Source organism: Balaenoptera borealis (assembly GCF_965194805.1).
Source record: "Balaenoptera borealis genome assembly, chromosome: 12".
Classification (NCBI taxonomy): domain Eukaryota; kingdom Metazoa; phylum Chordata; class Mammalia; order Artiodactyla; family Balaenopteridae; genus Balaenoptera; species Balaenoptera borealis.
The window spans coordinates 33309079-33321914 of NC_138869.1; the positions used below are offsets into that span (position 1 = coordinate 33309079).

A 12836-nucleotide genomic window follows, 5' to 3' on the forward strand; every position below is an offset into this window, starting at 1 on the left:
TAGACCAAACTGGGAAAGAAGATGGTGGATTAGATAAAATATGGTACCAATGTTACATTTACTGAAGCTGGTTGCTGTACTGTGGTGATAAGAGAAATTGTCCTTATTCTTAAATGCACACTGAATGAAACTTATTTTCAAAATAAGGACAGGAAATAAACAGTATGTATATAGGGAGAAAGTGCAAATGATAAGCAGATGGGGAAAACGTTAACTCAAGATGGATCTGGGGTGTAGATAGGTGTTCCTTGTGCTATTCTAGTTCTTGGAATTTGGGGATACATTTGAAATTAATTCCAAATTAAAATTTTTGAAATTTTCCTTCCTCTCCTCTAATGGGCCCCTTTGTGTTTCCAGAATGCCTGGAGTGCTTTTGCCTTGGGGCTTTTGCCTTGGGGCTTGTGCCTTTTTAAAGCCAAGTTGGGCTGAGCTGGAGCCCCCTGTATTCTCTAGTTTCCTGAAGCTCTTCGCTTCCTCAGGAGCTGACAGAACAGGCCTGCAGTGCCCACCTCCCGTGTCTGCCCTTGTCCCTCAGGCCTTTTGGTCTGTCCCTCTTCTGTCATACCTGCCCCTGCTTCAGTGCCCAGATGTATTACTGATTAGCTGGTTCTGTTAGTCTTTCTCACTTGGCCTTTGGCTGACCTTGACCGCTACCCAGTTCTTGTCCTCTTGCCCCAGTTCACTATATTCTCCCACCTTTCAGCACCAATCTCTTGGAGAGAGCACTGCTCTCTTTTGATCTTGAAGGAAGCCCAGGATCCTCTTTTTAAAAACACTGTAGAACAGGGACTCAGATACCAACAGATATCTGCACATACCAGGGAGTCCAGAGGCTTCCGATGATAGGTCTTGGGCTCTACTGAAGCCAGAAATCCACAAATACCTTTAAAACATTTTTAAAAAGCAATTGTCTCCCTTTCCTGTGGCAGAGGAATGCTGGAGGAATAAACAAAGGTGGTTCTTGCTTGTCTGCTCTGCCAAGTGCCCACGTGGCCAGACAGATTTCAAAGCAGTGGCCCTCTGTAATTGCTAATTATCCTTCACAGCCATGTCCTTGTCCTCAAGAAGGTGCAGTCTTATTGGTGAGGTGAGACACTTGAATGTGAAACCGACTGATAGCTTGCGTGATGAAGTACGTTCAGAAAAATTATAGTAAGTAATACATGGCAGGAATTGGAGAAACCAAAAGACCATTGTGGCTGTGGACGCAGCTTGGCTGATGGAAGAAGTTGGAGAGCAACGAGGATGTGTCTCCCAGAATCTCTAGAAAGAGCCTTCTAATGGCTCTGTAGTGAAAGACAAAGCAAGCAGGCAAGGAGCCCAGCTCTGGGGCACGGATACCAGATGGTTCACTGAAAGTCAGAGCTCAGGGTCTGAGGGGTGAGGGAAAAGGGCTCAACCCTTGGGCTTCAGCCTGCACTTTCACAAAAAGCCTTAATTTAGATTTTAGATATTATTTCCAAAAGAGGAGAGTTACAGAAGTGTTCTACCTGGAATGCAAAAAGCCCTCTGCCAAACCTCTTGACCACTCACCTGCCACGTACTTTGAATTTAAAAAAAGGAAAATCCCACATGCTGTGGAGCAACTACACCCATGAGCCACAACTACTGAGCCTGTGTGCCACAGCTACTGAAGCCCGTGTGCCTAGAGCCCGTGCTCCACAACAAGAGAAGCCACCGCAATGAGAAGCCCGCACACCGCAACGAAGAGTAGCCCCCGCTCGCCGCAACTAGAGAAAGCCCGCGCACAGCAACGAAGACCCAAAGCAGCCAAAATAAATAAAGAAAGAAATAAATTTTTTAAAAAAATTAAAATTTAAAAAGGAAAAAAAAGTTCTGTCGTTACCTTAGGAATATCTTAATTATTTTGATTTTATTTTTTCCTGTTCAAAGTTTGCTTTTTTTTTTAAACATAGGCATACTTTTTGGACCACTGGTTTGACATTTCTTCCTTTCTGCTTTTCTCAGTATACCAGGAGCCTCAAAAGCAAAGGTCTTCCATCCTCTCAGAAGCTCTGTCCCTCCCCCCCCCACGCCTGTAATAACGTCCTCTCGCCATGCGTCTCCTGCACCTGGCCAGGTGGAGTTCTCCTCTTCCTGCCACCTTCCCCACCCCAAGATTAACAGTTCCAAACCTTCTACTGCAGGCACAGTTGGTGCTCAGTTTATTGGTAATTAATGAGTAGTACTTCCTTGACAGAACATAATGGAACTACAGAGCAATCGCTTAGAAAGGGAAACGGCCGTCAGTTATCACTCTAATGAATCCTGTTTAGCAGAGATGATGGCAGCCCGGCTGATGCACAACCTTCTGTGCATCGAAAGTGGATCCCTTAAAAACTCCATTTCTGTACTGCGTGTAATTTGCGAGATAATTGCTCTCAAGGCCAAATTGTAAAGTGGCTTCAGCTATGGGTAACAGTGTAATTTTGGAACTACTCTCAGAACTAGTTATTAACTGTTCACTTAATATTTGAATATGAGTAAACAGAAACAATTCTTAACATTAAAAAATTTAAATAGTATGGTAGTGGTGGTGACAATTATTGAGATGATCATAGCAATAATGTTAACAAATGACATTCATTGAATCATATGTGACAGGCCCTATACTGAACATTTCATATGCATCATCTCACTTAATTCTCAGAACAATCGAGTGTTAAAAATCAGTTTTCAGAAGGGCAACTTCATGGCTGTTGTGCAAATATAAATACAGTTTAAGATCTTATTCAGCTCATTAATTTAAGAGGGTGAGGGACCTAGTAAGATGTTAAAATTAGTCCAAAAATGATTTGAGATTATATGTGTGTGTGTGTGTGTGTGTGTGTGTGTGTGTGTGCGCGCGCGCGCGTGTGTGTGATTTGATAGATTGTTGGGCCAGATACAGAACAGGATAATGTCCTGCTGGTCCATAAGAGCTCACACAAGCTACTCTCTCCCATCAGTTGTAAAATAGCCCTGTAAACAGAAAGTCACACCCAGCAGTGGGAACACTATACTAAAGGAATCCAGTAATCTCGTTTGCCTATTTCCAAGTTTGAAATGTTTTTTCTGATACCTGTAAGGCAGGTAGTGCTATAATCCGCACGTTACAAATGGAGAAACTGAGGCTTTGTGATGTTAAGTAACTTGGCCAAGGTTATATGAGACGTGGAGCGGCGACTGACTTGAGTCTGACTCCTTACACAGCTGGCACTGTGGTGATGAACAGCATGGGCTCAGTAAATGAACAGGTTTGAGTTCAACTCCCAGTGACCTTGGGCCAGGTAACTACTGTGCCTTTATTTTTTCATCCGTGAGGTTGTGTTGCTAATAGTTTTAAGTCACCATGGTGTTGTGAGGATATGGTGAGGTGACATGTTAAAGCCTTGTGCATGTTGTACATGACATTGCACTCCCTCTGTAAATGTCAGCAGCTGTTGTCATCATCAGTAATGATCATCACGATCGAGCACCACCTGCATGTGTCTTGAAAATAGCAGTGCCCTCACCTTCTCTACCTCGATTGGCCACGGTTGCCTTAAAAGTCTGCACACATCCAGAGTATGAGCTCCAGGAATCTCCATCACAGAAAACCAATTCTCCATCACAGTTTTTGTCCAGGGTCATGACCAGATTCAGCTGACCCTAGGAATAGAAAGGTAGTGTAATAGTTGGAAAAGTATCTCTTCCTCCAGGGAACAAAACGACAACAGTGCCTTGTGGCTTATAAAAATATTTACCCCTGCTATTCTATAACCTGTAAGACTTTAAGGATGCATGGATCCATGATAACTGTAGCAGGTATCATTTTAAAAACCTACTCAAAGTAAATATCAGTGTCATACAACACGTGCTAGAGTAGATTTTTCTCAATGGCAAAAATCCAAGCAAGGCATTCAGTTTTTCCTTCCTGGAACTCATATTCCCTTGTATCAGTGACAATGGAGTTGAAATGTTTAGGTCTTGCATTGGATATCATCTCACTGTCTTGCTTTGAGCAGATGAGGTATTGGAGGCGTCTCTATCAATCTTGTCTTTTGGAATTAAGGAGTGCCAAATGACAGAAATCAAAGGTTAACTGACAAAATGGTGTGTGCTTGGTGAATTTACCATTTTTTTAAATAAGATTTTTCTGTAGATATTAAGGAGGTTATAATTTTTTAGGAGATAATTTACCAGAGACACACTTCTGTACTGGCTCCTTATCTCTGAGATTAGAGCCTTACTGAAGGCAGCATATGTACATCTAGTTACTCACATGTATCAAAAATTTCTCTTTGCGCTCTCATCTTTGTTGTATGGGGTAGAGGGAAGCATTCATCTCAAAAATGGGACATGATTTCTTGATTTGGAATTCTTCAAAAACACATAAAAATGATTGGCTTTGTCTTCATAGGATTCATGTGTTAGATTTTTGCCTCATCACAAAAGAAATGCAGCATGTCGGTCTTGTTATTGTGATCCTAAGATGAAGGCAGATACTCATGATTAATTCTTTATGATTTTCTTGTTATCATTGATAATACAAACAATATGTCTGTACTATTTGACAGTTGACAAGCACCAAGTATATCTTTAAACATGCCAAGTTTGTTTGGTACTCCTCCTGCGTATTTCCTTAAATTTGTAAAATTGTGAAATATCTGTTTCTTGTTGTATATTCAGAATTATTGCCTTATATGCTCTCTCACCATGCTGTGAATGGTCAAAGAAGCTCAGTTTAATTTTGCACGTATATTGTTGTGAGGAATTGTTGCAAAGAACTACTCTCAAAGGGTTAAGCAGTTGTTCCTAGTGGAAATAAAGTGGACTGAAAGAGACATTGAAGAGGCTTGCAAATGATATCGTAGTAACTCATATCATGATTGCCCCAAATCTGTTTTTACAGTTTCCTTCTTGCATGGAAAGACTGCAGACAAGTTTATTTTAGCTCAAATTTCTATTCCATATGGCCTTGGCACCCTCAGAGCAAATGTATTTTCTATTTTACTCTTAGTTTTCTCAACCAAAATGAGACTTAAGTCACCAGTGAAATATTGCAGGATGTATTGACTTAGAGGATATATCTTTTCTAATTTTAACTTCTTTAGAAGTTCAGTTGATATAAATATCCTTTAGTGTAGTTTGCCAGGCACTGCGTACTCTAGTTCTAATCAAAAGTCATACCAAGTCAGAAGAGAATCAGGGGTTAGTGAAATTCTTCTCAACATTTGTGTCCGTTCTACGTCCTAACGGTCATATGTCCTAAACTTTTCATTTTTAAAACCGCTCATGAAGACATACCATGTTACTAAATGTGGGTTGCTTCAGAACATAGTGGGTGGGGGGGAAGAGAGTAGTGGAATTATGTTTTAATTGTATAGTCATTAACTGACTGAATTTGCTTTTTTCAAAATACAAATTTTTACATTAGCCTTCATGACCTTTAAAAACATTGTGAATTAAGGTAGAACATAAGTAATGCAGTCTCATTAACTTTAATAAAGTTCAATAAAAATTCTAAATTTAAAAAACTTTCTTCAAAAAACAGTGTGTAATTGCTAAAGCGTTAAGTAGAGCATCACAGTTTAAAATTATTAAAAATTACTAAGTATCCATTTAGGAAGAGATTTGTTTTATGATTGCAAACACCTCCAAAACAAATCGACAGTCAATTGCAATGCATTTTGAGATGTAAAAGCACCATTAATTACTGTTAATGGTACTTCTCTAATGTATGTAAATACATCATCTGCACCGGAGCTCTTGGCAGTTATTTCTTACTTCTTTCTAGACAGTTTAAAGATCTTAATTTATTAATATTCACAACAAGCAGAAAGATAAAGATTGTTTTGAAGCTCTTGATGAATGGCGATTGGAGACATACTGTGCTTGTGCTGAGAGTGGATATTAGCTTGTTGGCAGTAACTCACGGCCCTACATGAAATAGACCCCGAAAGGGAGACCAAGAGTTTAAAATGATGTTATTAAGAGTCTCTGGAAGCACTTTATTCTGAGGTATCTCAGTTTTGAAAATTTTATTAGTCTCACTCTACACTTACTTCATTGTTTGTCCCCAAGAATGTTAAACTCAGCACAGGCTCCTGCCATGGTAAGCATTATTTTTGATGCACTTTACTGAATATGACTGACAAGGACTTTTTCAGGCATACATTGGGAGAGCAGTGTTTCCTATTTATTATGTCCTTTCATCTCTGCCTGAGCTAGAATATTCATGCTGTAAAAGTAATAAAAAGAAAAAAGAATATTCTGTGTTTTCTTGCAAACCTCACCCCCAAGTCCAAACAAAGTGAATGCTTTAGAGACTCACAGGTAGGATTTTCACCAATTTAGATGTAAAATGTGACAATTGGCAGAATCATATATCAACATCTGGATCCTTCTCAAATGTCACAGGCTGAGTAGTAGGAAAGTAAAAGCAAATTTTATAATGAAATGTTTTTTGGCATTTATTTTTTATCATAGACTAGATTGAAAGGTTTTGCTTTCCCTCATATCTTCTTTAACTTTCTTTGATGGAGACATGTGTAGTCAGCTTAGCTTAGTTGCTTAATAAAGTTAAAAATATCGAGTATTGATGAAAATTTCAAATCTTGCTTCTAATTTTGAGTTTCCAGATTTAGCAAATAAGAATACAGGAGCCCAGATAAATTTGAATTTCAGATAAATGCAATTTTTTAAAAGATTTTAGAGTATTTTAATGTCCATTTCATCAGTGGATGTGTTTTGAAATTATTAGGATTCACAATTTTTAGAGCAAAGGAAAGATGGAAAATGCAAACAGTTGGTTCTTGTTAAATGTCAGTTAAAATTTGTTTCGTGTAAGTATATCCCATGTGATACGTGGCACATACTTACCCTAAAAGATTTTTGTTGTTTGCCTGAAATTCAGTTGCTCATTCTATGTTTCACCTGGGAATGCTCTTCTAGTTTATGATGAGAAAAGAATCAGTGCTTTTTGTGAGCATTTAAATTCACACACTAGTTTTTTTAATGTGTAAAATGGCAGCAAAAATGGTAGCAATCTCCCAAGGCCGTTGGGAGTATTAAACGCATCGATACTAGTAAAGCTGGTGGAACAGTTCCTGGCATCTAGTAAGCACTGTGGAAGAACACAAGATTTTGTTCTCAAATGATCATTTGTTCTAATGTTAGACACCTTTTCTACTGGAAGCCTGCTGTTACAGATATGTAAAAATGTGAAGGAATCTTCCTGATGTGATTGACAACAGCTATAGTTCATCTACAAAAATATAGGGTGCCACAAGTGACCCTGTGACTGAAATATGTAGAAGTTCAATATGTTATCGTACTCACAGGCATTGAAAAGAGCCACAACAATGGAACTTTTCCTTTTGCTTTTTATAGAGACACATTGTATTTATTATTATGATATGTCAAATCGGCTCTGGAACATATGTGTGCTTAAGAAAAGAATAGAGAAAGGATAAAGGAGCCAGGTAGGAGCCGAAGTGCTAGTCACAGTTGGTAGTGAGCAAAATGAAGGTCAGCAATGTGAACACAAAAATTCTTATTATGCCAGATGGAAATTCACCATGGTGTTGGTGGGTGTTTTAAATGTAAGATCGACCAGTGTTCCTGATTATTCATTTGTGATCCCTAAGAAATGCCAAGTACTGGGCACCCCTACCTTCTATCCCTGCTCTGGGAGTCAGTGTAGAAGTCAGAGCAGGCTGGGTTATAATGTATTGTTACAAAATAGTAACAATAGTAACAAAATTTCTGAGGCTTAATCAACCATCATTTATTTCTCATCCTTGGAGGTCCCACCGTGGTTCCAGGGGTCTCTCCAGAGCTGCTCTCCTCCAAGGGGTGGCTCATCATTTTACTCCACTGCTGACTTGTGGCACCTTTATTTCAAGACTTGAGGTTTACTACAATTGTGGAAGAGAGGCATTGGCAAGTGCATGTGGGCAGTTACGTGGAGCGTGTTACTACTGATCACAGCCAGTGGCCCAGAGCTGGTCTCGTGGCCCTGTGCAACTGCAAAGGGGGTTCTGAAACATAGCCTTCCATGTGTCAAGCAATGCACGTTCTGGGAGAGGACCCAGAGCAATTAGCACTAGTTTGCTATACTGGCAAATGTTGCTGATGGATTTTGCTATTCCCTTCCACAAAGCCCAGAGGCAACTTCAGAATTCCTCTCCACTGTGTGGCAGGCAGTAGTTGGCAATCAAAACTGGCAAGAGAAGTTGAGACACAGATGTAGAGAACAAACGTATGGACACCAAGGGGGGAAAGCCGCGGGGATTGGTGGTGGTGGTGTGATGAATTGGGAGATTGGGATGGACATGTATACACTGATGTGTATAAAATGGATGACTAATAAGAACCTGCTGTATAAAAAAATAAATAAAATAAAATTCAAAAATTAAAAAAAAAACTAAAAAAAACCCCCAAAAACTGGCAAGAGAGCTGAAACCTCTTAGCCATTGCTGCACTGCTCCCATAAGCCAGAGAAAACATCTACTGCAGTAGGAATTTGGATGTCATGCATAGTGGTTAGAGTTTTAGGAATAAGTGAAAATAGATTCTTAGGATAGTCTTTATCACAGGTTTATTGATTTGAATTTACCATCACTCCAGGTTCTGTTTGATTTGGGAGAAGGTAGTTTCCAGGTATCCCAGTAATCAATCTCGATGATAGTATTTTAAAAATGTATGTCCAATTGACCTGAAATTTAAGTCCTCCCTAGTTTTGTTCCCATGCAACACAAGTATTAGGAGTTTTTCATAACTGTGATGAAAAGGGGAGAGACTTATTAACAAACCTTGCAATAAAAGTTGAAAATTGTTTTTTGATCCTGGTGTAAAACTGATGGTATCACAGCTTTTTCCAGCTAACGGCAGTCTTGTCCATGATACCTTAGAGTGCTGCTTGATGAGAAATGCAGATCAGCCCCCATTTCAGCCTGGCTGTTTCAGTTCAGTTTTCAGTTAGGTGGAATTTTCTGGTGAGTGACACTTTCTCCCAATTAACTTTGATGAAGAGATGTAGCCTTAGAATGTTCTCAAGTTGGGAATATGAGTTATATGTCAGTGAGATCTGATTCTTGGAAGACTGGAGAATAATGAAGACACCTTTGAAATGGGGAATTACTTTTCAAAGTTTTTCTACAATGCGGTTGTTCATACTGGTCCTAATCAACAAGATTTGTTGTTAATGTTTTCTTTTGAAAACAGTGCTAGACACTGTGATAAACATTAAGTTATAATAGAAGTATTTTACAATGGAATATTACTCAGCCATAAAAAAACAAAATTGCATTATTTGTAGTGAGGTGGATGGACCTAGAGTCTGTCATACAGAGTGAAGTAAATCAGAAAGAGAAAAATAAATAGTGTATGCTAACACATATATATGGACTCTAAAAAAAAAAAGGTTCTGAGGAAGCTTGGGGCAGGACAGGAATAAAGACGCAGACGTAGAGAATGGACTTGAGGATACGGGGAGGGGGAGAGGGGAGCTGGGACGAAGTGAGAGAGTAGCATTGACATATATACACTACCAAATGTAAAATAGATAGCTGGTGGGAAGCAGCCGCAGAGCACAGGGAGATCAGCACCGTGCTTTGTGACCACCTAGAGGGGTGGGATAGGGAGGGTGGGAGGGAGACACAAGACGGAGGAGATATGGGGATATATGTATATGTATAGCTGATTCACTTTGTTGTATAGCAGAAACTAACACACCATTGTAAAGCAATTATACTCCAATAAAGATGTTAAAAAAAAAGTTATAATAGAAGTATTTTCTAAAAATAGAAACTGAGAAATTGGAGAAAGAGAAAAATATGGCCAAATATAATCAAGTGCTTAACTGTGTTTTTCATGATAAAAAGTCAGAGGAGCTAAGGCTGGAGAAATTGCTCAGGGTCGGAGTAGGGCCTGTTGGAGGAGGAAAAAAAAAACCACTGAACACTCCATTAATTAAATATGCCAGGAGGAGAGAGAGGTTGTATGGCACCCCATACTGAAGTCATAGACATTTAGTCAGAAGCTGTTTTTTCTTGCCTCTTTCAATGAAAACCAAGCTTTCCTTGAACTCTTAGTGATTAAAAAAAAAAAAAAAAAAAAGGAAAAAAGAAAAACACAAAAACAGTATCATTTAATTCCCACAGTATAACGATTCAAAGTGGCCTTCAGTTAATTTCTAATTAGAACCTCCATATACTTCTTTTAAAATACAAGTTAAGATAGATGCAAAAAATATTAGTCTGACATTGAATCATAGCCACTTTAAATACAGGTAGTCAATGTAAGTGTTTAATCATCTCCTGAGAGTAAGCATTTTTTTTTCTTTTGTAAGATTACTCATAGTTTGTAACTGATGAGACCTATGTTAATATATGTTTTTAAAACCACAGAGATAATATACAAGCCCATTTTCATGGGTAATCTGCACCCCACCCCCTTCCCCTCTTTCCCTGAGTCCTTCTCCTCTATCAAGAGGTTCAAAAGTTAGGTGTGAAATCTTTGATACCTTTCCCTAGGTGTTTTGTTGTTGTTACCTGTTTTGTTCCGTTTTTTGTTTTTTGCTAAAACCTAATGACTAAAGGTCATCAGGAACATACTTGAATTCCAAGGTAAGTTTATTAGCCTGCTGCAGCAAGGGTGAACACACGCCGGAACTGTGGGTTGTCTCAAAAGGAAGAATTAGAGAAGGGGTACTAGAAGATTTGGGGGGCTGGAGTTAGTCATGGGATGTTCTTAGGTATTTGTCAGCATATGCCAAGTAGGCAGTTTCTGGAATAGCTTTTGAGTCTATGAGAAAAATGCATGGCTCTGAATGAACTAATGATAAGTTTAAGCTTAGTCTGTCATCATGGTTTGGTTAGGTACAGCTTCTCTGTTTCATGAGTCATAGTGTAGCTTTGCAAGATATGGTTGATATTCCCGTTCTCAAGGGGTTCATAAGTAAGACTCTCCTGCTGAAATGTAGTAGCTACTGTACATTTCCAATTTTTCTTCTTGTCCTTATGAAGCAGTGCTAATGCCATATGTCACAGACTTACTTTCCTATTTTAAAACACTGATGTTAGTTTTATTTTGTTGATCATAAAGCTATTAAAGAGTTAGAATAATGCTTTTAGATTAGATTTTTATTTTAGAATAAATCATTTAAAGGAAAACATGTTCATTCACTGTTTTGAATGAATGAACAAATGAGATTCTTGAGAGAGGGGAGGCCTGAGTAGGATCCAGGAATCTAAGGAACCCTAGAGAATCTAGGATGGTTTTGGGAGATCTGATTTGGGTATTAGAAAGGTGGGCACTGTTTAGGAAAGAGCTGGAAACCAGGGAAACCAGTATGATGCCCATAATAATAGAGGTTAGGGAGAATGGGGACTGGATTTAGGGCCGATGGAGTGAAGTGGACAGATTTGAGAGCTGCCTAGAAGTGCAACCTAGATGTGACTGGGCAGGTGAATGGGTAAATGAAATGTGGTACATCTACATCATGGAGATTATTCAGCATTCAAAAGAATAAACTATTAATCCACATAAAAACTTGCATGCATCTCCGGAGAGTATGCTGAGTGAAAAAGGCCAGTTTCTAAAGGTTACATGTTGTATGATTCCACGTATATAACATTATTAAAATGACGGAAATATAGAAATGGAGAACAGATGAGTGGTTAAGGATGGGTAGGGAACTGGGGTGGGAGGGAAATGGGTTTGGTTACAAGTGGGCAATACAAGGGATCTTTGAGAATGGAAATGTTCTGTGTCTTGGGAAGAAAACATACAAAGGTGAATGATTTAACTGAGGCTGTAGTTTTATTTTTGTAATTGTTATTTTAGGCACAGCATATGATTGTAGTCATTGTTTCTGCATTCATGTCCATTGGTGTTTAGAAACTAAAATTGTGGTATAATGAAATTAGTTCATTATTCTGGTCCAACTTCTGTTGCTAACTAAGTTGTGACCTTGGTCACGTTCTTCATATTTGCTGGAACTTAGGCTCCTCTTGAGGGCTTTGGAATAATTACTGTCAGAGGTCCCTTCCAGCTGTACAATTCGATGGTTTCATGTTTGAATGCATCAACTGTATTTCAGCATCTCAAAAGTACACGCAGGCATGCAACAGTGGGTCTGTTATTTTATTTTATTTCATCAAGAATGTCTTTGCATGGGTTATTTTAATGCATGGAACTCACCAGTATTTCTTTTAAACAATGCCAAAGGTTAAGACCCCCAATTCCCCCCTTGCAGTTAGTTCTCTAAGTACTTCTATGGAGACTAGTGACTTTGAAGTCAAAGACTAGGATCTTTATGTTTTCCTTAGTTAGCTCCTGTGTTCTGTCTCCTTAAGTTTTGTAGTTTATTAGTTCTGTGGTATTTGACTTGAGCTTTTCCAGAAAAGTGCAAATTAGAAATAAGTTATTGATCACTATGGGCATAGAAACCCCAATAGTCAGAATTTGCAAAGTAAAAATATCTCTTTCCACAGTTACAATTAATGACCCAATATTATATTTAGACTGATTTTTCACATAGAAATGTAATCTTGGGAAAGAAATAATAGCTATAAACCAAGGTGTATATTATAGTATATTTGAACATCATCTCTATATTACTTATGTTTTCAAAGGCATTTTTATACTTTGAAAGCTCTGGGTTTAATGTATTATATATACTGGCATCAGGGGAACCAAAATGAAATATCAGTTTGATTTAGGGTTGCTATGGAGAACATTCTAATGTTTCAATTCAATAGTTTATAATGTATTTATGCATGCTTATATACATATACTTAAGCACATTTATAGTTTGGTGAATATTTTTTAATTGACTATCAAGATTTTAAAATACCCATTTGAAACAA

General features: G+C 38.4%; 1 protein-coding gene and 1 pseudogene across 14 annotated transcripts in view; one reads left to right on the top strand and one right to left on the bottom strand.

The window, feature by feature from the left end:
* The window catches only part of LOC309607346 (ferritin heavy chain pseudogene), a 31261-nt pseudogene extending 27649 nt beyond the window's left edge, over positions 1-3612 (bottom strand). The window contains exon 1 of the transcript in view: positions 3495-3612. The product of the transcript in view is annotated as a ferritin heavy chain pseudogene (transcript). The remainder of the gene's footprint in view (positions 1-3494) is intronic.
* The window catches only part of FHIT (fragile histidine triad diadenosine triphosphatase), a 1491711-nt gene that overhangs the window by 911484 nt on the left and 567391 nt on the right, over positions 1-12836 (top strand). The window lies entirely within an intron of this gene.